The sequence below is a fragment of the Capra hircus genome, chromosome 1 (assembly GCF_001704415.2).
Source record: "Capra hircus breed San Clemente chromosome 1, ASM170441v1, whole genome shotgun sequence".
NCBI classification, from domain to species: Eukaryota; Metazoa; Chordata; class Mammalia; order Artiodactyla; family Bovidae; genus Capra; species Capra hircus.
Window position 1 is genome coordinate 48,834,640 of NC_030808.1, and position 27,093 is coordinate 48,861,732.

Sequence of the window (27,093 nt, forward strand, 5' to 3'; positions counted from 1 at the left end):
TGTCCTCCACTATCTCCTAGAGTTTGCTCAAGCTCATGTCCATTGAGACAGTGATGCTATCTAACTGTCTAATCCTCTGCTGCCTCCTTCTCCTTTTGCCTTCAATCTTTCCCAGCACCAAGGTCTTTTCCAGTGGGTCAGCCCTCTCTGCATCAGGTGGCCAAAGTATTGGAGATTCAGCTTTAGCATCAATCCTTCCAATGTATATTCAGGGTTGGTTTGCTTCAGGATTTATTGGTTTGATTTCCTTGCAATCCAAGAGAGTCTCAAGCATGTTCTCCTGCACCATGTTCAAAAGCATCAACTCTTTGGCATTCAGCTTTGTTTAATGATCCAACTCTCACATGTGTACATGACAACTGGAAAAAAACATAACTTTGACTAAACAGACCTTTGTTGGCAAAGTGATGTCTCTGCTTTTTGATACACTATCTAGGTTTGTCATAGCTTTCCTTTCAAGGAGCAAGTGTCTCATAATTTCATTGCTACAGTCACCATCTGCAGTGATTTTGGAAGCCAAGAAAATGAAATCTTTCACTGCTTCCACTTTCCCCCCTTATATCTGCCATGAAATTATGTCTCAGCTTGGTCCCTGGCAAATTCTTTTTTCTTTTTTTTTTTTTACTCTAGTTTTACCACTTCTAGACTGTCATATGCATGTGTGCATGTTGAGTTGCTTCAGTCATGTCTGACTCTTTGCAGCCCTATGGACTCTAGCCCATCAGGCTCTTTTGTCCGTGGTATTCCCCAGGCAAGAATGCTGGAGTGATTTTGAATGCCACCTCCAGTGGCATGGAGGTGATTTTCCTGACCCAGGAATCGAACCAGCATCTCCTGTGGCTCCTGCCTGACAGGATTCTTTACCACTGAGCCACTGGGGAAGCTAAGTCACATAAATGAATTTATATCATATTTAGACATTTTTTATCTAACTTATTTAACAGTGTAGTTTTGAGTAACAAAATATTTTGTAGCATGCAACAGTAAATACTTCATTCCATTTTATTGCATAGTATTCCATTGTATGGGCTTCCCAGGTGGCACTGGTGGTTAAAAAAAAAAAAAAAAAAAAAAACTTGCCAATGAAGGAGACATAAGAGACTCGCATTCCATCCCTGGGTCAGGAAGATCCCATGGAGAAGGGAATGTCAACCCACTTCAATATTCTTTCTTGGAGAATCCCATGGACAGGGGAGCCTGGCGGGTTGCAGTCCACAGGGTCACAAAGAGTCAAACACAACTGAAGTGACTTAGCAGGCATTACACTGCATGGATACACTAAAATATTTTTATCCATTCTCAAATTAATCATTCGGGATTTTTTCAGCTTATAGCTATTATTAATAAAACTATTAAAATATTTGCACACAGGTGTTTGTATATATTTTCCTTCCTTTCTTCTGAATAAATATCTAGGAGAAATGTCACAGGATTGTATGATAATTATATATATAACTTTTCAAGAAGCTTCCAAACTGTTTTCCAAAGTACCTATACCATTTGTATGTATTGTGTTGTGTGTGTGTGTTTTAATATTTATTTCATTGGCTATGCCAGGTCTTAGTTGCACGAGCAGGATCTTTAATTACAACATGTGAACTCTTAGTCCTGGCATATGGGATCCAGTGCCCTAAACAGGAATTGAACCCAGGTCCCCTGCATTGGGAACATGGAGTCTTAGCCACTGGACTGCCAGGGAAGTCCCTGCGTTGTGATTTTAATTCACAGTTCTCTGTTGTATAAAGATGTTAAACATCTTTCCATGTGCTTTTTTGCCATTGATAATATCTTTGTTGATATTTTGTATTCAACTGTTTTTTTTTTCTTCCATTATTCAGTTGTAAAAGCACTTTAAAAAATTATTCTGGACACAATTGTGTTGCCAAATGTATGTTTTATTTTCAAATATTTGTTCCCAATGTGTAGCTTCTGTTTCCATTTTCTTAACAGTATCTCTTAAAGAACTGAATAATTTTTATGCAAACTGTACATTAAAATAAAGTCTGATTACATTTCTCATATTTGTTGACAGCTTTCATGCTTCTCTCATACCTTTCTGCCTTCTGTCCACGTCTTGAAAAGCAGATAAGGAATTTCTGGTGCTTCCCCATTTGGTGCTGGCAGGAAGTTCAAACCAAGTTAACCTAGGCTATGCAGGAGAACGCTCTCCATGTTTCCACCTCTTAAACACAATAAAAACCCCAAACCAGTCGCCCCTTTATGCTCTTTCAATTGAAAGATATTTTAATCTCCCCAGAGAGCCTTATTATGTGATTAATAAAATTTTTCATGTCCTCTTAGTGCATATGGGTTGTCAAAAATCTTGACATCTGTATTAATTGTCTCTTGGTGCTTTAGCAAATTACCACACCCCCTGTGGCTTAAAACAGCACAAATTTATTATCTTATAGTTCTTTATGTTATAAGTTTCATTGGGCAAAAATTAATGTGTTATTATGTCTTCATTCTTTTATGGATGGTCTAGAAGGAAATTAATTGCTTGTCTTTTCCAACTTTTAGACACCATGTGCAACCCTTAGCTGATAACTCCATCTTTAAACCAGTGGTATGGCATCTAACTGTTACTATTACATTGGGCCCATCTAGATATTCTAGACCAAAAAACCTCTCTATTTTAAAGTCAGCTAATTAACAACTTTAATTCCATTTTCAACTAATTCCCCTTTATCATACAACATGACATATTCAGTAGATCCAGGGCTTAGGCTGTGGACATCCTTGAGAGGCCATTGTTCTTTATACTACATCTGAAACAAATTGGTGCCTCCATAGAGTGACTACAACAAAATGCAAAGTTACAAAAATTTCTTTTTTTTACTGCTTTTTTACAGAAATTTTATAGTTTTAGCTTTTCTATTTAAATCTCTTTTCCATTTTTAATTAATATCATAAATATGGTTTAAGGTAATAATAGAGATTCAACGATTATGAAGTATGTTGATTTATAATTCTCTTTTATTACAATTTCTTTGGCATTGGTATTAGGGTAACATAAATTTCATAAAAAGACTTGGAATGTGTCTTTCTCCTTATGTTTTCTGTAACAAAGTGTAGGATTGGTATTTGTCTATTTAATGTGATAGGATTTACCAGTGAAGCCTGTTGGGCCAGGAATTTTCTTTGTAGGAAGATGTTAACTACAAATTCAAGATATGTAAGTTTCAGTTATTTATTTTATCTTTACTGAGCTTTACATATTTAAAAGTATTTTCTGCTTCATAGTTTTAAAGGTATATTGATATATAATTGTTTATAATACTCATATTATCCATTTTAAACTCTGTAAAATTTGTAATACTGTTCCCTTTTTCATTTTAAATAATGATGATTTGAGACTTCTCTATTTCTTGAAAAAGACTGATGAGAAGTTTATCACTTGTATCAATCAGTTTCAAAAATATATTTTGCTTTTATTCATTTTTTTCTACTATTGCCCTGGTTCCTGTTTTAATCGTTTTTACTTTCTCCTCAATTTTTATCTCCTTTTTCTGACTCTGTGTTTTCTTTGCTCATCTTTGTCTAGTTCATAACTTGAAAATTTAGATGACCGGTTTTATTTCCTAAAATAAATATTTAAACTATATACTTTTTCCTAATCATTGAACATTGTAGAGCAGTCTACAACTTTCAATTTGTTGTGCTTTTATTTTTATTCAGCAAAAAATGATTTTTCCACTATAATTTCATTCCAATGAAATGAATTGATTGATTTCCAAGTGAGATCTCTACTTTCCAAATGTTTTAGGATTTTCTATATGTCTTTCTATCATTGATTTCTATTTTAATTCTATTATGATCAGAGGTCATGATTTATAGTATTTTAATTATTTTAAATTTACTAAGGGGTTAGCAACACACCTTTAGTGAGTATTCTGTTTGATTCTTTTTAAAAAAATTGTGTTTTTTATTGTTGATTGTAGTATTCTGTAAGTACAAGTTAGATCAGGTTGACTTGCAGAATTACTCCAGTTTTCTGCATCTTATTTTTATCTGTTCTATCAAATGACAAAAAGAGGAGTGCTGAAATCTCAAAAAATATTTTTTTTTATCTTATCTGAGACTCTTTTAGATTGGCTGAGTCTCTATTTTATCAGCATTATTGACTAGCTATTATGCATTTTACTGTTATTTTTAAAGTTATTTAGGATTACAATAAATATCAGTAAGTTTTCACAAAGTACTTTTAATTATTATTATAACTCTTCACACACAATGAAAAAAAGTCTGCAAGAATATTCTTTCATTTCCTCAATCTCATACATTGTATTATTTTTGTCTTCTATATATATTTTAATACTATGTATATTTTAAATGAGCTTCCCTGGTGGCTCAGACAAAAAATATTTCTACTTTTTACCTAGAGCAATATCACTTAAGAAAATCAAAAATTTCCCATGGTCATTTTTCCTATAAATTCAAATTTTCATCTACTATTTCTTTATTTCTATGTAAAGATCTCCTCTGGAGAAGGCAATGGCAACCCACTCCAGTACTCTTGCCTGGAAAATCCCATGGGCGGAAGAGCCTGCTAGGCTACAATCCATGGGGTTGTGAAGAGTCGGGCACAACTGAGCAACTTCACTTTCACTTTTCACTTTCCTACATTGGAGAAGGAAATGGTAACCCACTCCAGTGTTCTTGCGTGGAGAATCCCAGGGACGGGGGAGCCTGGTGAGTTGCCGTTTATGGGGTCGCACAGAGTCGGACACGACTGAAGTGACTTAGCAAAGATCTCCTCTTAATATCTGTTTTCGTATATGAGTGCTGCAGTGAATCTTCTCCCTCTTTTTTAAAATCTTTATTTTGTTTTCACTTATGAAGGATAGTTTTATAGGCCACAATAATTCTAAAATAACCTTTTTTCCTTTGAGTACCTTAAAAATGTCTCACTATTGACATCTGACATAGTTTTGGCAATATTTTCAATTTACTGTCTGCAATATTACTTTTTCTTTGCTTCACTTATGGTTTTCTCTTTATGTTGGTTTTTCAGTAATTGGAAAATTATGTGACCATGTTTTTTGTTTGTTTTGTTATTTTAATTCTTACTATTTTTCCTACTTGGTGTTTTCTGATATTTTTTCTCTTCATTGCAAATAGATGGGGAAACAATGGAAAGAGCGAAAGGCTTTATTTTCTTGGGCTCCAAAATCACTTCATATGGTAACTGTAGCCATGAAATTAAAAGATGTTTGCTCCTTGGAAGAAAAGCCATGACAAACCTAGGCAGAACATTAAAAAGCAATGTTTTTTCCAGGAGTAATGTATGGATGTCAGAGTTGGACTATAAACCAAGCTGAGCATTGAAGAATGGATGCTTTTGAACTGTGGTGTTGAAGAAGACTCTTGAGAGATCCAACCAGTCCATCTTAAACGAGATCAGTCTTGTGTGTTCTTTGGAAGGACTTATGCTGAAGCTGAAACTCCAATACTTTGACCTCCTTATGCAAAGAACCAACTCATTGGAAAAGACCCTAATGCTGGAGAAGATTGAAGGCAGGAGGAAAAGGGGACCACAGAGGATGAGATGGTTGGATGGAATCACTGACTCAATGGACATGAGTTTGAGCAAGCTCCCGGAGTTGGTGATGGATGCTACAGTCTATGGGAATGCAAAGAGTCGGACATGACTGAGCAACTGAACTGAACTGAGTTTCTTATAATCTGTGCTTTTTAAAATTTTTCTTTAATGTTGGAAAATTCTTTTTTTTTTTATTCCTAGGACTACTTATACATAATCTCTTTCAATATTTTTTTTATTGCTATTTCACTCTTCTTTTAAGGGTAGCAATTAAAAACATTTCAGATTGTTTGATTCTGTCTTGATCCTCTAATTTTTTTTTCCCACTTTTTGGTTTGTATATTTCTGTTTAAATTATTCCTACTACCTATATTCAAGATAACTGATTCTTTTCTCTGTTATTTAATTATAAAAATAACCCTTAAAAACAGTCTTTTCACTAGATTGTTTAAATGTATTAATCACAACTATTTCAAAACCCCTTCCTAATCGGTCTACCATCTGGGTCACTTCTGAATGTAATTTCTTGACATTGTTTTCCTTTGATAATACACAATTTTTTAATATATGTTTCATAATTTTTTATTAATTTTCAAACATTATTTATAAAGAAAAATGTAGTTTCCTAAATAAATGCTATTGTTGTTGTGCAGTCACTAAGTCATATCAGATTCTTTGCAACCCCATGGACTACAGCATGCCAGGCTCCTCTCTCCTCCGCTGTCTCCTGCAGCTTGCTCAAACTCATGTCCATTGAGGCAGTGATGCTATCTAACCATTTCATCCTCCACCACCTCCTTCTCCTTTCACCTTCAGTCTCTCCCAGCATCAGAGTCTTTTCCAATGAGTCAGCTCTTGGCATCAGGTGGCCAAAATATTGGAGCTACAACATCAGTCCTTCCAGTGAATATTCAGGGTTGATTTCCTTTAGGTTTGGTTGGCCTAACCTCCTTGCACTTCATGAGACTCTCAAGTCTTCTCCAGCACCGTAATTTGAAAGTATCTATTTGTCAGTGCTCAGCCTTCTTTATGATCCAAATCTCAGATTTGTACATGACCACTAGAAAAACCATAGCTTTGCCTATATAGGCCTTTGTTGGCAAAGTGATGTCTCTGCTTTTTAATATGCTGTCTAGGAAATAATAGTTATGTCCAGAAGTGGACCTTTTTTTCCTATCAGGCCATTAGCATGGCGAATTGAATCAATATAATCTGGATGGGATTTGTTTTGTTGTTGTTATGGTTACCTTAAGTGTGTGATAATTGTCAGTCTCTTCAGTGCTGGACTGCCACTGTATCCTGGTACTTAGTTGGAGGACTGCTGGGTAGCAGGGTTTTCAAAAGGCCATGAACATCTGGGGGGTGGGGGTGGAAAGAGAGGAATTTTTCAAAGTTCTTCTAAATGAATTTTTCAGCCTGGATTCAAGCAGTACTCAGAGGGTGAATGGAGTCCTCCAGAAACTCATGACTGACTCATATGTTGACGTTTCTGAATGCTTGTAACATTGGAAAGAGAGCTAACAAATTTGCCACATCTGCTATTTCTGTTGGGTTGCTGATAGAATCTCGGGTGAAGAGAAGTTGTCTTTGAATTGGATTTTGCTTTTTGTGGGTTTCCCAGGTGGTGCTAGTGGTAAAGAACTCACCTGACAATGTAGGAGACATAAGAGATGTGGGTTCAATCCCTGGGTTGGGAAGATCCCCTAGAGGAGGGCGTGGCAGTCCACTCTAGTATTGTTACCTGAAGAATCCCTTGGACAGAGGAGCCTAGCAGGCTATGGTTCATAGGGTCAGAAACAGTTGGACATGACTAAAGCAACTTACCAAAGCACAACATCCGTTTTTGTCTGGGTCTCCCAAGTTTTTACACTATTATAGTAGCCCACACTCAGCTTTTAAAAATTTGCTAAAATTTCATATTATTCCCCTCTTTTTATGGTTTCCACTTCTTCCTATTTTTCTGCTAAAGTTGAGGCATTTTGTGTGTCTCCATTTCTCCTCAGAGGGGTTTGGTACTCCTATCAATTTAATTCATCCAATTATTTTGCAACCTTAATTCCTAGGCTCACAATATGTCATTTTATAGATCATTCAGTTTTTTTCTTTTCTTTCTTTCTTTTTTAGTGTATGACATTCAATTGTGGCTTTCTTCATTTTAAGCAGAAATGCAACCTGGCATATTCCTGTTTAAAGTGCCTTTTGGTGTTAACATTTAAATCCACATATGGAAGAAAGATCATGTAAATTAAAGTTTTGATGGTATTCTATGGCCTCACTGTATGACTAAAACCATATTTTCTTCTCAAATAATAATGGGACAATTTTCTTTTCTTAATATAAATTTATTTATTTTAATTGGAGGTTAATTACCTTACAATATTGTATTGGTTTTGCCATACATCAACATGGATCTGCCACAGGTATACACGTGTTCCCCATCCTGAACCCCCCTTCCTCCTCCCTCCCCTATTATCATCCCTCTGGGTCATCCCAGTGCACCAGCCCCAAGCATCCAGTATCATGCATCAAACCTGGACTGGTGATTCGTTTCGCATATGATATTATACATGTTTCAGTGCCATTCTCCCAAATCATCCCACCCTCTCCCTCTCCCACAGAGTCCAAAAGACTGTTCTATACATCTGTGTCTCTTTTGCTGTCTCGCATACAGGGAGCACAGGGCTGATTGGATTTTATCCATTATTCTCATTTAATTATTAACCCAATCCTTTGAGGAAGTTGTATTATGATCTCCATTTATATAAAAAATTGTAAAATACCTACATGTACACAGCTGGAATGTGGCAAAACAGGGATCCTAATATATGATTTCAGACCTGTACTCTTAATCACTATGTAATAAGAAGTCCCCATTTGATAAATGGGGAAAAGTGGAAAAGTCACACACTTCTGCTTCTTTTTGTAAGTTATGACAGAGCTGAAAGTACAGATTTCTGAAATATGTAATCACACTAGGTCTTTCAACCAGACCTCCATAAAAATGTGAACCCAGTCTCAATTTCCAGTTATGACAACAAGGCTTGGTCATGTTTTTGTATTCCTCCTTTTAATGGGACTCCTGCCACAAGTTTCAGGTTTATACCAGATGGTTGTAAATTGAAAAACAAATAAAAAGAGAAATAAAATACCCTTATTCTTCTGTTCCCTAGCCACAGGTATCCAATAAAAACAACAGAGAGCAGATTAGTTCTGATAATTAATAGACTATTTTATCAGCTAGCATGTTAGCTTAAGAAAAATCTAGCAAAAATGCTTTGTGCAGTATTAAAGAGTGAGTGTCTTTTTTTATAAGGGGAAAAGAATTTCCAAACAAAGGTGGGTTTTAAAAAATATGTTTCTAGAAATGAAATAGCTTATGTCAGTTAAGTTCTAAACAACTTATTGGTACTGGAGGTTGCCTGGAAATGGTGATAGTGAAAGAGGAATTTTACTGAACCGTAAAAAATATGTCAAATGGTTGAACTCTCTCTTTGACCTGTTCTTCAGCCTTGTCTGCTTACTTTTTTCATTACAGTTAAGAATTTAGAAAAGAAGAAGCAGAATCAATCTCCAAAAATGTCAGAGGAAAATGGATGTGTCTTCATTCCTTTTGCAAATAGTCTCCCTTATTATGAGGAAGAAAAGCCATTCTGACATAGAAAGTGAAGATTGTGCTCACGGACTCTTTCTCCTTTATTCAGTCTCATCTCTCTTCCTCTATTTACCTTGTCATATTTTGTAGTCATTCCTTTACCTTTTCTCATTAAGCTTTTTACTTTTTTCATATCCTTCCCATTCTTCTTAAGAGTGTCTCCTTCATTCCTTTCACAAAATATATCATATTTCATTTTTGCACAATAAGTGTTTTCTTTTTTCTTCACTGTGACACTAATTCCTTACTTCCAAATTGAATAATAGAAAATTGAATCACTGCCTATTTCCTTCTGGTTTAAGTGAAATAGACAAAAATCAATAACTGGAGACAGGTCAATCAAAGGCCTTGTAAGAGGACATTGATCAGTGAAACAGCTGATCTGGGTGCATGTGTGTGTGTGTGTGTGTGTGTGTGTGTGTGTGTGTGAGGTGTAGACTGATGATTGTGTGTCTGTGTATATACGGTGTTTGTGCATGTGTCTATATGCGCTGTGAGTGTGATAATAAAAATATCCAATGTATAGATAACCCATGTTAAGTCTTGCAAAACCTAGTAACTGACTTAGTCTTGAGTATATTTTCAGTAAATTTGTCTTAAACATAAGTCACAGTAAAAATTATCAAAAAAAAAAGAAAGAAAAAGAGAGCGAGAGACTTAAAAAACTAATTCTGTAATAATGGAAGCCAGAATAAATTACTTATTTTATTTGCATATTACAATTAATAATGCAATTTCACTAGTGAAACAAATTATTAACTGCATTTCTCCTCTATATATAAAAAGGAAATCTCCATTCATAAAAATCATGTGTTTCAGTTTTCTTCTCTTCCACATTGTGGATATTGTAAGAGCAATGAAGCCCCTACATGTCCAATCCAATTAGTAATTAAAATAGTTATGACAAAAAAAAATCTCTGATGATAATATAATGACCTTACTGGATTAACTCTGGTGAAATTTCATTCATGGCATCTGAAAAAGCAATTATAATCAAGACTGAAATACGTGCCCAGATACTAGATTCAATCAAGCGTATGGACATGGCCATGGTTTCAGTGCATTCCCTTAAAAATATGTTTTAAATGTCACTTCTCTAGTCTGCTGACTTGAAAGCAACAATTTTTAAAAAGTGACATTTTCTATCGTAATGCTGAAAAGGTAAAAATCCTCATTCTAATAAATATTGCAATAAAGTTAATCAACGCATATTCTTTGGAAATTGAAAGTAGATGTGAAATATGTATCTCTTAATAGAAAATCCCTGGTTGATGTTTCTTGTCTTCCAGTCTTATCTGAAACACCCTTATTGAACTAGATGTTCTTTCTAAAAACGTTTGACAGACTTGTCTGTCTCAGGAAAAGTAAGCATGAGAGAGGTAAGATGGACAAGTAATAGTCTTCTCTCATATTTTTCTCGACCAAAATTATGAAGAAACTAATTTAGTTGAGCTAACTAAGCCCTTTGAAAATTTAAGAAAACAAAACCAAACAAAAACTCACAACCCTTATTTGATTCCACACAAGTATTTGTATATGTAAAAAGCCTACTATAATATTGTAAATAGTTCTTTCTGGTAAAGAAGTACTGAAAGAAATCTTTCAGAATAACATAGAACTGAAATATTTGGTAGAGTGAGTTTTGTTTTGTTTTAATCTTGTCACAATGACTTTTAAGTGAAACACACTATTAGAATTTATCTTTGTGTTCTAAGGGATATCTCAATCTAGCAAGTAACCAGAGAAACCAAGATAATCAATAAGACCATTAATCATACCCTGTTTTGTTTTGCAATATTTTTCTAGAAGAGTTGGTGCTAAATAAAATGCAAAAACACAATGTGGATATCAAGTTATACAGAAAAATTTTTGAAAGTCATTTCTTATTCTTCAAAATGTAGATTATAAACAGTACATTTACAGATTACATTTTTCTAAAATAGTAAAGTGAGAAAAATATATTGATTTGTGTTTTGTATCTGTAATTGTCAAGTGATTTGAATGTGACAGAGTCTATAATTTTAAAATCTCTATTTTGAAAGTATTTGGTAGGATTTTAATTTTTACTGATTATGCAAATACAACTGAGACAAGAATCTTACAGTGTTATCTTATTGTATTTCTATAAAATGCTGTTTAAGTCTCTATTTGTTGATTGACAGTCAATCCTGAAAGCTGTCACAAAAGTGGTGGAGGAGAACTCTATCGATCAATGCATGATCTAAGAAATTGCCCTGCTTCATCCTTAAAATATCCATCATCTTCTCTTATTTTCTCTCCTATATAACCGTCTTGGTGAGTGGCAGCAAAACTCCATTTAAATAGTTAACACTGAAGACAATACTGAGGGCAATAAAACTGGAAAGAGAAATTAGGAATTTCTTTTTTAAATATTCAGCAAATAGAAAAAGTAATTCTGGAAATATTTTGAATGTAGAACCAGCATGACTTGGTCAATGATTGAATGTAAGAAAGTAAAATAAAACTGAATTAAGTGGATTATTTCTTAGTGCAATGAGATTGAGCATAATTTTAAAAAAAATATGCATTTGTTTTTAAACTGAAAAAATTTGAACAATGAAATAGTTCAGTTCAATCACTCAGTAGTGTATGACTCTTTGGCCAGTCAGTCAAACCAGTCAAAAATGATATAAACCACTCATAATTTTTTCTCCAAAGAAAACCACTATCAATGTTTTTGTAAATATCTTTTATTTTACTCCAATACATATATATATCTGTGTGTCTTTATAATGAGATGAAACTTTTGTTATAGGTGGCATATTGTAGACACTTAGTTAATATTATATATAAACTAACTTTTACAACCATAATTTAAGTACTCCATACAAAAAATATGCATTTTAGTAATGTTAATGGCGTATATATAGCCTGTGACTCTTCATACATTATTAAAATTTCTTACATAACATTACTTAATTAGCTATATACTGTTCAAGTATTTATACGTATCATGAGTTTTCCAATCCATTCACCATATTTGAAAGTGAATGGATTTTTTTAATCTATTCACCATTTTTTTAATCCATTCATCATATTTAGAAATGCAAATAGTGTGTAGATTTTCTCTATTATAAACAGTGCTGAAGTATATAGCCTAAAGATACTTTAAGATACATTTCTATAAATGGAATGAAGGGTGTGTTTTATAAAATTCTATACATATTTTAAAATTGTGCAGCCTTTCAAAATAAGCAAAATTAAAAACATCATTATAAATCTACCTTTAGACAGCACATAAGAAGTCTGCCAGTGGCTGTGTTTTCTCTCTGGTGTTTACCACTAATTATTAATTTTATGTAGACAAACTGAATTTAAATTTAAAAGGAGTTATTAATAGTAAACAGAATGAAGCAGGGCAAAGGATAATAGAGTTTTGCCAAGAGAATGCACTGGTCATAGCAAACACCATCTTACAACAACATAAGTGAAGTCTCTACATATGAACATCATAAGATGGTCAACACCAAAATCAGATTGGCAAAATATTCTTTGCAGTCAAAGATGGAGAAACTCTATACAGTCAACAAAAACAAGACTGAGAGTTGACCGTGGCTCAGATAATGAACTCCTTATTGCAAAATTCAGACTTAAATTGAAGAGAGTAGGGAAAACTGCTAGACCATTCAGGTATAACCTAAATCAAATCCTTTATGATTATATAGTGGAAATGACAAATAGATTGAAGGGACTAAATCTAATAGACAGAGTGCCTGATGAACTATGGACTGAGGTTCGTGACATCGTACAGGAGACATGGATCAAGACCATACCCAAGGAAAAAGAAATGCAAAAAACCAAAATGGCTGTCTGAGAAGACCTTACAATTAACTGTGAAAAGAAAAGAAGTGAAAAGAAAAGGAGAAAAGGAAAGATATACCTATTTGAATGCAGACTTCCAAAGAATAACAAAGAAAGATAAGAAAGCCTTCCTCAGTGAGCAGTGCAAAGAAGTACAGGAAAACAACAGAATGGGAAAGACTAGAGATCTCTTCAAGAAAATTAGAGATACCAAGGGAACATTTCAAGCAAAGATGGGCTTAATAAAGAACAGAAATGGTATGGACCTAACAGAATCAAAAGATATTGAAAAGAGATGACGAGAATACATAGAACTATACAAAAAGATCTTCATGACCCAGATAATCACAATGGTGTGATCACTCACACTCAGCTAGAGCCAGACATCACGGAATGTGAAGTCAAGTAAGCTTTAGGAAGCATCACTGCAAACAAAGCTAGTGGAGGTGATGGAATTCCAGTTGAGCTAATTCAAATCTTAAAAGATGATGCCATGAAAGTGCTGTGCTCCATATGCCAGCCAATTTGGAAAACTCAGCAGTGGCCACAGGACTGGAAAAAGTCAGTTTTCATTCCAACCCCAAAGAAAGGCTATGCCAAACAGTGTTCAAAGTACCAGACAATTGCACTCATCTCACACGCTATTAAAGTAATGCTCAAAATTCTTGAAACCAGGCTTTAACAATATGTGAACTGAGAAATTCCAAGTGTTCAAGATGGTTTTAGAAAAGGCAGAGGAACCTGAGATCAAAATGCCAACATTAGCTGGGTCATCAAAAGAGAAGAAAATTCCAGAAATATTTATTTCTGCTTTATTGACTATGTCAAAGCCTTTGACTGCATGCATCACAATAAACTGTGGAAAAATATGAAAGAGATGTGAATACCAGACCATTTGACCTGCCTCTTGTTGCTCAGGAAGCAACAGTTAGTACCAGGCATAGAGCAACACACTGGTTCCAAATAAGAAAAGAAGTACATCAAGGCTGCATATTGTCACCCTGCTTATTTAATTTATGCAGAATACATCATGAGAAACCCTGGGCAGGATGAAGCACAAGCTGGAATCAACATTGCCAGGAAAAATATCAGTAACCTCACATATGCAGGTGACAACACCCTTACGGCAGAAAGTGAAGAGGAACTAAAAAGCCTCTTGATAAAAGTGAAAGAGGGGTGAAAAAGTTGGCTTTATGTTCAACATTCAGAAAACTAAGGTCATGGCATCCAATCCCATCACTTCATGGAAAATAGATGGGGAAGCGGTGGAAACAGTGACAGACTATTTGGCGGGGGGGGGGGGGGCTCCAAAATCACTGAAGATGATGACTGAAGCCATGACATTAAAAGACGCTTACTCCTTGGAGGGAAAGTTAGGACCAACCTAGACAGCATATTAAAAGGCAGAAACATTATTTTGCCAACAATGGTCAGTCTAGTCAAGGCTATAAATTTTCCAGTAGTCATGTATGGATGTGAGAGTTAGACTATAAAGAAAGCTGAGTGCTGAAGAATTGATGCTTTTAAACTGTGGTGTTGGAGAAGACTTTTGAGAATCCCTTGGACTGCAAGAAGATCCAACCAGTCCATCCTAAAGGAGATCAGTCTTGAGTGCTCATTGGAAGGACTGATGTTGAAGCTGAAACTCCAATACTTTGGCCACCTAATGCAAAGAACTGACTCATTTGAAAAGACCCCGATGTTTGGAAAGATTGAAGGTGGGAGGAGAAGGGGACAATAGAGGATGAGATGGTTGGATGCCATCACTTACTCAATGGACATGAGTTTGGGGCTCCGGTAGTTCATGTTGGACAGAAGGGCCTGCTGTGCTGCAGTCCATGGGGTCCCAAAGAGTCAGACACGACTGAGCGACTGAACTAAACTGGCAGATTAATAGTAAAGTGGTGCTATCCATTGTTTTAATACTTGAATCATTCTTCAAATTTCCCCCACCTAGTAGTCAGCCAGTTTATATGGAACCTTATCCAGTGGTACAAAATGTACTACCCGTGGCATGCCATGGTTTTTCCAGTAGTCATGTATGGATGTGACAGTTGGACTTTAAAGAAAGCTGAGTGTTGAAGAACTGATAGTTCTGAACTGTGGTGTTGAAGACTCTTGAGTCCATATATTGGATTACAAGGACTCTTGAGTCCATATATTGAACTGTAAGACTCTTGAGTCCATATATTGGACTACAAGGAGATCCAGCCAGTCCATCCTAAAGGAAATCAGTCCTGAATATTCATTGGAAGGACTGATGCTGAAGCTGAAACTCCAATAGTTTGGCCACCTGATGCACAGAACTGACTCATTAGAAAAGACCCTGGTGCTGGGAAAGGTTGAAGGTAGGAGGAGAAGGAAATGACAGAGGATGAGATACTTGGATGGCATCACTGACTCGATGGACATGAATTTGAGCAATCTCCAGGAATTGGTGATGGACAGGGAAGCCTGGCATGCCGCAGTCTATGAAGTCACAAAGAGTCGGACACGACTGAATGAGTGAACTGAATTGAATTCCCTTACCACATTCTTCCGTGTGTGTGTATGTGTTTGTGTGCATGTGTGCTCAGTTGTGTCCAACTCTTTTTGACTCCATGGACTGTAGCCCACCAGGCTCCTCTGTCCATGGATTTTCTCAGCAAGAATACTGGAGCAGGTTGCCATTTCCTTCTTCAGGGGTCTTCCTGACCCAGGGATGGAATCCAGGTCTCCTGCATTGCCAGCTGATTCTTTATCATCTGAGTCCCCAGAAAAATTAATATTTTCCCAACATATATATTATCCTTTGTCTGGTCCTTGTCTGCTTCTTTGGGGACCCACCAAACAAGTTAAATTTGTCTCCTGCTTGATAGATAAATGTATTTAATGAGTGCTCTGTTTTCCCTACTTTTCTTCTTTTTTTGTTTTGTTGTTTGGTTTTGCTTTATATGTGTGTATCTATATCTATAGATATAGATATGTTATATATGTTACTTTCATATAACATAATTTTAAATCTTACCAGAGCTTAGTCACTTTTCATTTTAAATGTAGTACCTTTAAATGGAAATAATATTTTATGTGTAAATTTGCATTCTGTTTAGCAGTATAAACATGTGGTATTGGAGAAGACTTTTGAGAGTCCCTTGGACTGCAAGGAGATCCAATCAGTCCATTCTAAAGGAGATCAACCCTGGGATTTCTTTGGAAGGAATGATGCTAAAGCTGAAACTCCAGTACTTTGCCACCTCATGCGAAGAGTTGACTCATTGGAGAAGACTTTGATGATGGGAGGGATTGGGGGCAGGAGGAGAAGGGGACGACCAAGGATGAGATGGCTGGATGGCATCACGGACTCGATGGACGTGAGTCTGAGTGAACTCCGGGAGTTGTTGATGGACAGGGAGGCCTGGCGTGCTGTGATTCATGGGGTCACAAAGAGTCGGACACGACTGAGCGACTGAACTGAACTGACTGATGAAATAAAAGTAAAATTTACTTCACTAAATCAGTTCCCTTTTAACATGATTTTTTCCTATCTATTTCTATTTGTATTTTGTGCTTGTTTGTCCTTTCTATGTCTCTCTTGTTCTCTCTTTTCTCCTCTCTTTCATTGCAGTGTAGATTATAAAGTTAAGGAATAGGAATGTAAGAATGATTCGCTTAGTATAGGATACCTAATTTTTATTTAATGTTAATGTTTCTTGGCTATGTTAGTAGATATGGTACCAACTTTTCTATACTATTTCCCATAAATTGGAGAAAACATTGCATGTACAAATTTCTTAAATAAATATTAAATTACTCAATAGCCTGACTAATCATATGATTTTAATATACCAATAAATAACATATGTATAATGAAGACTTTATCTGTAAATTCACCTGGACATTATCCCCCCTGAGGAAAATCCCTGATCAACTATGTTTCATGCTACCTCGTTTCCATTCTGAGTTGAAACTTTTCAATTTCACTCATTCAGTCAGTAAATATTTATCTCAGAAAACCAAGTTTGTGACAGGCTATTTTCTAGGTACTGGGAATAAATCAGTAAACAAAATGACTCAATATTCTTATGCTCATGGAACTCGCAGCCTAATAGAAGAAACAGACAATAAACAAACCATTGAAATCTATAGTCTGTAGTATGGTGATAAAGACTGGGGAATAAATTGAGCAGTGAGGAGCTTTAGAAAATGTGAAGACTGGGATCCAATTGTTAACAAGGTGAGCAAACAAGACCTCACTGTCAAGAAGTCATTTGTGTAAAAAACTGGTGTAGAAACAGGGAAATGAGCCATCCTGAGATCTGGCTAAAAAGGCTTAGGAAAGAGCCAGTGCCGACTCTGTGAGGTGGGTGCTTGCCTGGTGAAGAAGTCAGTGTGATTTGGGAGAGAATGGCCTGTGTGTTTAGAGGGGTGAAAGAAGTCTAGAGTACACATCCTTGTAGGTGACTTGCTGTAGAGTCTTCTATTTTTACTTGCTCTTTCAGATGGGAATCTGGTGGGAGTTTGAGAAAAAAAATTATACTTTTTAAATTTTTTATTCATTTATCCTTTTTCAGTTTTATTGAAGCATAATTCAGAAAGTTGCAAATTGTATTTAAAGTATACAATGTGAAGATTTCATAGATGTATACAGATTTTTTTAATTATTTATTTATTTATTTTAAGTTAGATTTATTTACTTTAATTGGAGGCTAATTACTTTACAATATGGGCTTCCCTGGCAGCACAGACAGTAAAGAATCTGCCTCAATACAAGAGACAAGGATTCCATCCCTGAGTTGGGAATATCCCCTGGCAAAGAGAATGGGAACCCACTCCAATATTCTTGTCCTGAGAATTCCATGGACAGAGGAGCCTTGTAGGATACAGTCTGTGGGGTCACAAAGAGTTGGGCAAAACTGAGTGACTAACACACACATACACTTTAAAAGGATTTAAAAGTGTTCATTTCCCCATCAAGTTAATTAACACACCTGGCACTTAAATTTGTGTGTGTGAGAGAGAAAATGAGAGAGAGAAGTCTTAGATCCTTAAAGGATCACTCCAGCACTGTTCTCTTGGGAATAGGCCCTAGAAGGGTATGGGAAGGGTAAAAGGTGACTCAGTGACAACTTCTGGTGTTGTAGACATAACATTTTTGCAGGATTTCTATGCTTGGAATTTTATCTTGCCTAGTGTTGACTTATGTTGCTGCTTATTTAGGTCTACATAAAATCCTTCCCCATCACAATTACACCACGTGGCTTATTTCGACATTAGCTCAGTTCAGTCACTCAGTCGTGTACAAATTTTTGTGACCTCATGAATCACAGCATGCCAGGCCTCCCTGTCCATCACCATCTCCCGGAGTTCACTCAGACTCACATCCATCAAGCCTGTGATACCATCCAGCCATCTTATCCTCGGTCGTCCCCTTCTCCTCCTACCCCCAATAGCTCCCAGCATCAGAGTCTTTTCCAAAGAGTCAACTCTTCGCATGAGGTTGCCAAAGTACTCGAGTTTCAGCTTTAGCATCATTCCTTCCAAAGAAATCGCAGGGTTGATCTCGTTCAGAATGGACTGGTTGGATCTTCTTGCAGTCCGAGGGACTCTCAAGAGTCTTCTCCAACATCACAGTTCAAAGCGTCAATGCTTCAGTGCTCAGCCTTCTTCACAGTTCAACTCTCACATCCATACATGACCACAGGAAAAACCATAGCCTTGACTAGACGGACCTCAGTTGGCAAAGTAATGCCTCTGCTTTTGAATATACTATCTAGGTTGCTCATAACTTTTCTTCCAAGGAGTAAGCATCTTTTAATTTCATGGCTGCAGTCACCATCTGCAGTGATTTTGGAGCCCCCCCCAAAAAAAGTCTGACACTGTTTCCACTGTTTCCCCATCTATTTGCCATGAAGTGATGAGACCGAATACCATGATCTTCATTTTCTGAATGTTGAACTTTAAGCCAACTTTTTCACTCTCCTCTTTCACTTTCATCAAGAGGCTTTTTAGTTCCTCTTCACTTTCTGTCATAACGGTGGTGTCATCTGCATATCTGAGGTTATTGATATTTCTCCCGGCAATCTTGATTCCAACTTGTGTTTCTTCCAGTCCAGCGTTTCTCACGATGTACTCTGCATATACGTTAAATAAGCCAGGGTGACAATGTACAGCCTTGACGCACTCCCTTTCCTATATGGAATGAGTCTGTTGTTCCATGTCCAGTTCTAACTGTTGCTTCCTGACCTGCATACAGATTGCTCAAGAGGCAGGTCAGGTGGTCTGGTATTCCCATCTCTCTCAGTATTTTCCACAGTTTATTGGGATCCACACAGTCAAAGGCTTTGGCATAGTCAATAAAGCAGAAATAGACGTTTTTCTGTTTTTCCATGATCCAGTAGATGTTCGCAATTTGATCTCTGGTTTCTCTGCCTTTTCTAAAACTAGCTTGAACGTCAGGGAGTTCATGGTTCACGTATTGCTGAAGCCTGGCTTGGAGAATTTTGAGCATTGCTTTACTAGCATGTGAGATGACTGCAATTGTGCAGTAGTTTGAGCATTCTTGGCATTGCCTTTCTTTGGAATTGGAATGACAACTGACCTTTTCCAGTCTTATGGCCACTGCTGAGTTTTCCAAATTTGTTGGCATATTGAGTGCAGCCCTTTCACAGCATCATCTTTCAGGATTTGAAACAGCTCAACTGGAATTCCATCACCTCCACTAGCTTTGTTCGTAGTGATGCTTTCTAAGGCCCACTTGACTTCACATTCCAAGATGTCTGGCTCTAGATCAGTGATCACATCATCATGATTATCTTGGTCGTTAAGAACTTTTTTGTACAGTTCTTCTGTGTATTCTTGCCACCTCTTCTTAATATCTTCTGCTTCTCTTAGGTCCATACCATTTCTGTCCTTTATCGAGCCCATCTTTGCATGAAATGATCCCTTGGTATCTCTAAGTTTCTTGAAGAGATCTCTAGTCTTCCCATTCTATTGTTTTCCTCTATTTCTTTGCATTGATCACTGAAGAAGGCTTTCTTATCTCTCCTTGCTATTCTTTGAAAGTCTGCTTTCAGATGCTTATAGCTTTCCTTTTCTCCTTTGCTTTTCGCGTCTCTTCTTTTCCCTCACCAAGCGCAGGCGGCTGCCGGCCGGCTCACTAAGCGCGGCGGAGAGGAGCTTCCCTATGTCCGAGGTCAGGGGCAGCAGCCTAGAGTGCCAGGCTGCAACGGCGCAGGAAGGGACGAGAGGAGCTACCCTGCATCTGAGGTCAGTGGCGGCTGGGAGGAGCTACCCTGCATCCAAGGTCAGGGGCAGTGGCCGGGAAGAGACACCCCGAGTCCGAGGTCAGGGGCGGCGGCCGAGAGGAGCTACCCCGCGTCAGAGGTCAGTGGCGGCTGGGAAGAGACACCCTGAGTCCGAGGTCAGGGGTGGTGACCTTGAGGAGCCACCCTGAGCCCAAGGCCATAGGTGGCAGCTGGGAGGAGCCACCCACGCCGAGGCCAGGGCTGGCAGCTGGGAGGAGCAATCCAAGGAGTGGTGGCTGTGCAGGCACAGGAGGGCCTAGAGGAGCTATCCCACATTGAAGGTCAGGAACAGTGGCAGTAAGGAGATACTCTTCGTCCAAGGTAAGGAGCAGCGGCTGTGCTTTGCTGGAGTAGCCGTGAAGAGATATCCCATGCCCAAGGTAAGAGAAACCCAAGTAAGATGGTAGGTGTTGCAAGAGGGCATCAGAGGGCAGACACACTGAAACCATACTCAGAAAATCAGTCAATCTAATCATACTAGGACCACAGCTTTGTCTAACTCAATGAAACCAAGCCATGCCTACGGGGCAACCCAAGATGGGCGGTTCATGGTGGAGAGGTCTGACAGAATGTGGTCCACTGGAGAAGGGAATGGCAAGCCACTTCAGTATTCTTGCCTCGAGAACCCCATGAAGAGTAGGAAAAGGCAAAATGATAGGATACCAAAAGAGGAACTCCCCAGGTCATTAGGTGCCCAATATGCTATTGGAGATCAGTGGAGAAATAACTCCAGAAAGAATGAAGGGATAGAGCCAAAGCAAAAACAGTACCCTGCTGTGGATGTGACTGGTGATAGAAGCAAGATCTGATGCTGTAAAGAGTAATATTGCATAGGAACCTGGAATGTCAGGTCCATGAATCAAGGCAAATTGGACATGGTCAAACAAGAGATGGCAAGGGTGAACGTCTACATTCTAAGAATCAGCAAACTAAAATGGACTGGAATGGGTGAATTTAACTCAGATGACCATTATATCTACTACTGTGGGCAGGAATCCCTCAGAAGAAATGGAGTAGCCATCATGGTCAACAAAAGAGTCCGAAATGCAGTACTTGGATGCAACCTCAAAAATGACAGAATGATCTCTGTTCGTCTCCAAGGCAATCCATTCAATATCACAGTTATCCAAGTCTATGCCCCAAACAGTAATGCTGAAGAAGCTGAAGTTGAATGGTTCTATGAAGACCTACAAGACCTTTTCGAACTAACACCCAAAAAAGATGTCCTTTTCATTCTAGGGGACTGGAATGCAAAAGTAGGAAGTCAAGAAACACCTGGAGTAACAGGCAAATTTGGCCTTGGAATGCAGAATGAAGTAGGGCAAAGACTAATAGAGTTTTGCCAAGAAAATGCACTGGTCATAGCAAACACCCTCTTCCAACAACACAAGAGAAGACTCTACACATGGACATCACCATATGGTCAACACCAAAATCAGATTGATTATATTCTTTGCAGCCAAAGATGGAGAAGCTCTATACAGTCAACAGAAACAAGACCGGGAGCTGACTGTGACTCAGATCATGAACTCCTTAGTGATGAATTCAGACTCAAATTGAAGAAAGTAGGGAAGACCGCTAGACCAGTCAGGTATGACCTAAATCAAATCCCTTATGATTATACAGTGGAAGTGAGAAATAGATTTAAGGGCCTAGATCTGATAGATAGAGTGCCTGATGAACTATGGACTGAGGTTGGTGACATTGTACAGGAGACAGGGATCAAGACCATCCCCATGGAAAAGAAATGCAAAAAAGCAAAATGGCTGTCTGGGGAAGCCTTCTTCGACATTACAACTGACAAAAGTCATGGTCCCCTTGAGGAAGGCTAAATGACAATGGTGAGTGGAAAGGTAATTACATAAGCTGCAATGTTTTACAAACTTTAATTAAGTCCTACAGCATCTTTCTGTAATGTACAAATACCATTAAACCTATTTTGCAGAGGGTGAAAATGAGGTAAGCTGAAAAATAAAGTTAAAAAGTTCCAAGATTAGAATGATTTTTCTCTGTAAAAAAGGGGTCATACTTTCTCACAGATGAGAAATTGTGTTTATCTGCATCATATATTTCTTACTATTTTCCTGATATTCAGTTTGGGGCTTATAGACTTTCTCATCCAGGTGAGAATTAGGATGTAGTGTCATGTGAGGTGCTGAATTGAGTCCTGAAGTTCATAAATGGTAGGTGAACTGTTGGAGATTAATTGCTTACTGACACTATCACTGCTGAGCAGTCAGGATGTGTTAGCTTTGTTGGTTTCATGAAACCTCACTATCAAAGCATTTGGACTACTGGAAAATTATCCTTAAAACCGAAGGGAAGGGTAGGGATGGGAAGAAATAAAGTTAATATTAAAACCCAAGGATTATAAGGTGTTTCATCACTGTGAGGGCAGTCTAAATTGTATAAAAATTGATTGGAAATCACTGAATAGTATTTTAAAATTGTTGATTCATTGTATCAAAAATATTTTGACATTATCCCTCCTGTGAGATCTGTGCTCTCCACATGAGGAATAGTAAGTAGGATAAGATAATCACAGTCACAGAAATCAGACATGCCTGGTGTTTAAATATAGCCTCTGCTATTCAATAGTTCTGTTTCCTTGCAGACCTAAAATTCTCTGTCCCATTTCTTTATATATAAAATAGGAATAATAATTATAACATCTACATTTTGGTTTCTGTAAGACATAAAATAGAAAATAAATAGAATATAGTAAGTGCTCAATCAATGTTCTGTGATTGCCCATTGTTATAATTTTCACTATTATTATATCTAAAGAAGGCATGTTTCTGTTTCAAGGCATTTACATTCTGTTCTGAGTTTAAAAAGAAAGACTTTCAAAGGTAGTGTGACATATGTGGTAAAAATCATTGGTTCTGTAGAAGTTCAGAATAGGAAGAGATGAGTGTTGGGGTACCATGATCAGAGAAGGATATAGAAGACTTTAAATGTGAACTGTCTTGAAGAATGAATTGTGTTAGAATTGAGATTGAAAAGATGCAGTTCAAGGAAGATGGGCACTTAGAAGGCAGAAAGAATGTGTGTAAAATTGGAAAAGCTTCCATAAGTTTGCACATTTTATAAGAGAGGGAGAAAATATGATCCTGTGGTAGGATGTGATTAGAGTAGCAGGAACAACAAAGGCCATATGGATGACTTTGAACATGATAGAAAGATAAATGAGGCATTGGAAACTTTTGAGCAGGAAACCCACTTAGTGAAAGAAGGAGGATAATAAGGCATCAGAGTGCTTGAGAGATGAGTAATTGCAATTTGAGGGATCAGCTCTGAAGCTGATATACGAAAAAATTGCCAGGTTTGAGGGCCCAAATCTACACTGAAGGCAGATGTACCAAAGATTAGAAATATTAGGGCGGTTCAGGATTGGGAACTCATGTACACCCATGGCGGATTCATGTTGATGTATGGCAAAACCAATACAGTATTGTAAAGTAAAATAAAGTAAAATAAAAATAAATAAATAAAAATTAACATAAAAATTAAAAAAAAAAAAGAAATACTTCCCCAAACTTCTTTAAAATCATAATGCCTGACCAGATATAAAGGGGCAGGAGGTGGACCAAGAAAAAGTGGAATGGTGAGAGGCTCTAAAATTTTGAACAAAGATACTCTGGAAAATGTTCATAAAGACTGAGAAAATATGAGAAGTTACTGGAGGGAGTGGGAAAGGAAGATATGTTCAGTCCAGTTCAGTAGCGCAGTCATGTCTGACTCTTTGGACTCCTGTAGGCCAGGCCTCCCTGTCCATCACCAACTCCCAGAGCTTGCTTGGGAGTTCATTGAGTGAGTGATGCCACCCAACCATCTCATCCTCTGTCACCCCCTTCTCCTCATGCCTTCAATCTTTCCTAGCATCATGGTCTTTTCCAATGAGTCAGCTCTTCACATCAGGTGGCCAAAGTATTGGAGCTTCAGCTTCAGCATCAGTCCTTCCAATGAATATTCAGGGTTAATTTCCTTTAGGATAGACTGGTTTGATCTCCTTGCAGTCCAAGGGACTCTCAAGAGTCTTCTCCAACACCACGGTTTAAAAGCATGTAGGGAACATGCTTCCCTGCCCATCAACAGAAAATTGGATTAAAGATTTACTAAACATGGCCCCATGCATCAGAACAAGACCCAGATTCCCCCACAGTCAGTCTCTCCCATCAGGAAGCTTTCCCAAGCCTTTATCCTTATCCATCAGAGGGCAGACAGAATGAAAACCACAATCACAGAAAACTAACCAAATTGATCACATGGATTAGAGCCTGGTCTAACTCAATTAAACTATGAGCCATGCCATGTAGGGCCACCCAAAATGGATGAGTCATTGTGGAGAGTTCTGACAAAACAGTCCACTGGAGAAGTGAATGGCAAACCACTTCAATATTCTTGCCTTGAGAACCCTGTGAACAATATGATGATATGTTGGTAAGTGCAAATATGGAAATATCTAGTTCACTGTGTCATAGAAGATTCAAGTGGAAAATGTTATCCACTAGATTACAATTCAGAAAAAGTGGTATAGATATGAAATATAGCAAGGGTATACAGTTTCTAGCACTTATTCAAACCAAAATCTTTCAACATGTTTACAGATAGTTGTTCTTATTATAACATCCAAAAGAGTATGGAAACCTGTTTAAGTATAAAACTTATGTGCTATGCTGTGCTTATTCGCTCAATTACATTGACTCTGTGCAACCCCATGGACTGCAGTCTGCCAGACTCTTCTGTTCATGGGGATTCTCCAGGCAAGAATACTGGAGTGGGTTGTCATGCCCTGTTCCAGGAGATCTTCTCAACCCAGGGATTGAACCCAGGACTTCCACATTGCAGGTGGATTCTATACCATCTGAGCCACAGGGAATCCCATAAAACCTATAAACATAGTGAAATCTTTTTGCACTATCTCATTAAGTAAATGATTTTTAAATAAATATTTCTTAAATTCTCTACTCTAAACGCACATTTCTTCTTTCTGTAACTAATGTATAATCTCACCACCATATATTTCTTCATAGCACAATTTCATACTCAGAAAAGACTTCTGGAGTTTTTAGTCTTTTATATATAAATGGAATATCCAGATAGTGGAGGTGATGGAATTCCAGTTGAGCTGTTTCAAATCCTGAAAGATGATGCTGTGAAAGGGCTGCACTCAATATGCCAGCAAATTTGGAAAACTCAGCAGTGGCCACAAGACTGGAAAAGGTCAGTTTTCATTCCAATTTCAAAGAAAGGCAATCCCAAAGAATGCTCAAACTACTGCACAATTGCACTCATCTCACATGCTAGTAAAGTAATGCTCAAAATTCTCCAAGCCAGGCTTTAGCAATACATGAACCATGAACTTCCAGATGTTCAAGCTGGTTTTAGGAAAGGCAGAGGAAGCAGAGATCAAATTGTGAACATCCGCTGGATCATGGAAAAAGCAAGAAAGTTCCAGAAAAACATCTATTTCTGCTTCATTGACTATGCCAAAGCCTTTGACTGTGTGGATCCCAATAAACTGTGGAAAATTCTGAGAGAGATGGGAATACCAGACCACCTGACCTGCCTCTTGAGAAACCTGTATGCAGGTCAGGAAGCAACAGTTAGAACTGGACATGGAACAACAGACTGGTTCCAAATAGGTAAAGGAGTACGTCAAGGCTGTACATTGTCACCCTGGCTTATTTAACGTATATGCAGAGTACATCATGAGAAACGCTGGACTGGAAGAAACACAAGCTGGAATCAAGATTGCCGGGAGAAATATCAATAACCTCAGATATGCAGATGACACCACCCTTATGGCAGAAAGTGAAGGGGAACTAAAAAGCCTCTTGATGAAAGTGAAAGTGGAGAGTGAAAAAGTTGGCTTAAAGCTCAACATTCAGAAAATGAAGATCATGGCAACCGGTCCCATCACTTTATGGGAAATAGATGGGGAAACAGTGGAAACAATGTCAGACTTTATTTTGGGGGGGCTCCAAAATTACTGCAGATGGTGACTGCAACCATGAAATTAAAAGATGCTTACTCCTTGGAAGAAAAGTTATGAGCAACCTAGATAGTATATTCAAAAGCAGAGACATTACTTTGCCAACTGAGGTCCGTCTAATCAAGGCTATGGTTTTTCCTGTGGTCATGTATGGATGTGAGAGTTGAACTGTGAAGAAGGCTGAGCGCCGAAGAATTGATGCTTTTGAACTGTGGTGTTGGAGAAGACTCTTGAGTGTCCCTTGGAGTGCAAGGAGATCCAACCAGTCCACTCTGAAGGGGACCAGTCCTGGGATTTCTTTGGAAGGAATGATGCTAAAGCTGAAACTCCAGTACTTTGGCCACCTCATGCGAAGAGTTGACTCATTGGAAAAGACTTGATGTTGGGAGGCATTGGGGGCAGGAGGAAAAGGGGACGACAGAGGATGAGATGGCTGGATGGCATCACTGACTTGATGGACGTGAGTCTGGGTGAACTCCAGGAGTTGGTGATGGACAGGGAGGCCTGGCTATGATTCATGGGGCTGCAAAGAGTCAGACACAACTGAGCGACTGAACTGAACTGAACTGAACTTGACGCCTCAAACTCAGAATTTCTTAAAATTTACTTGTCTAGTTTCTCTACTCCTAGATCCATATTCTTTATAATCATGAAGTATATCATCAAATGAGAAATGTAGTAGTCTTTCCTAGTTCTTCTCTCTTTCTCCTAACATTCATCACTGAGTTCAGCTGAAACTATTTATCACATGTATGTGCTTGTCCTTTTTGCCTCTTTATATTTGCTAACTGGTCTC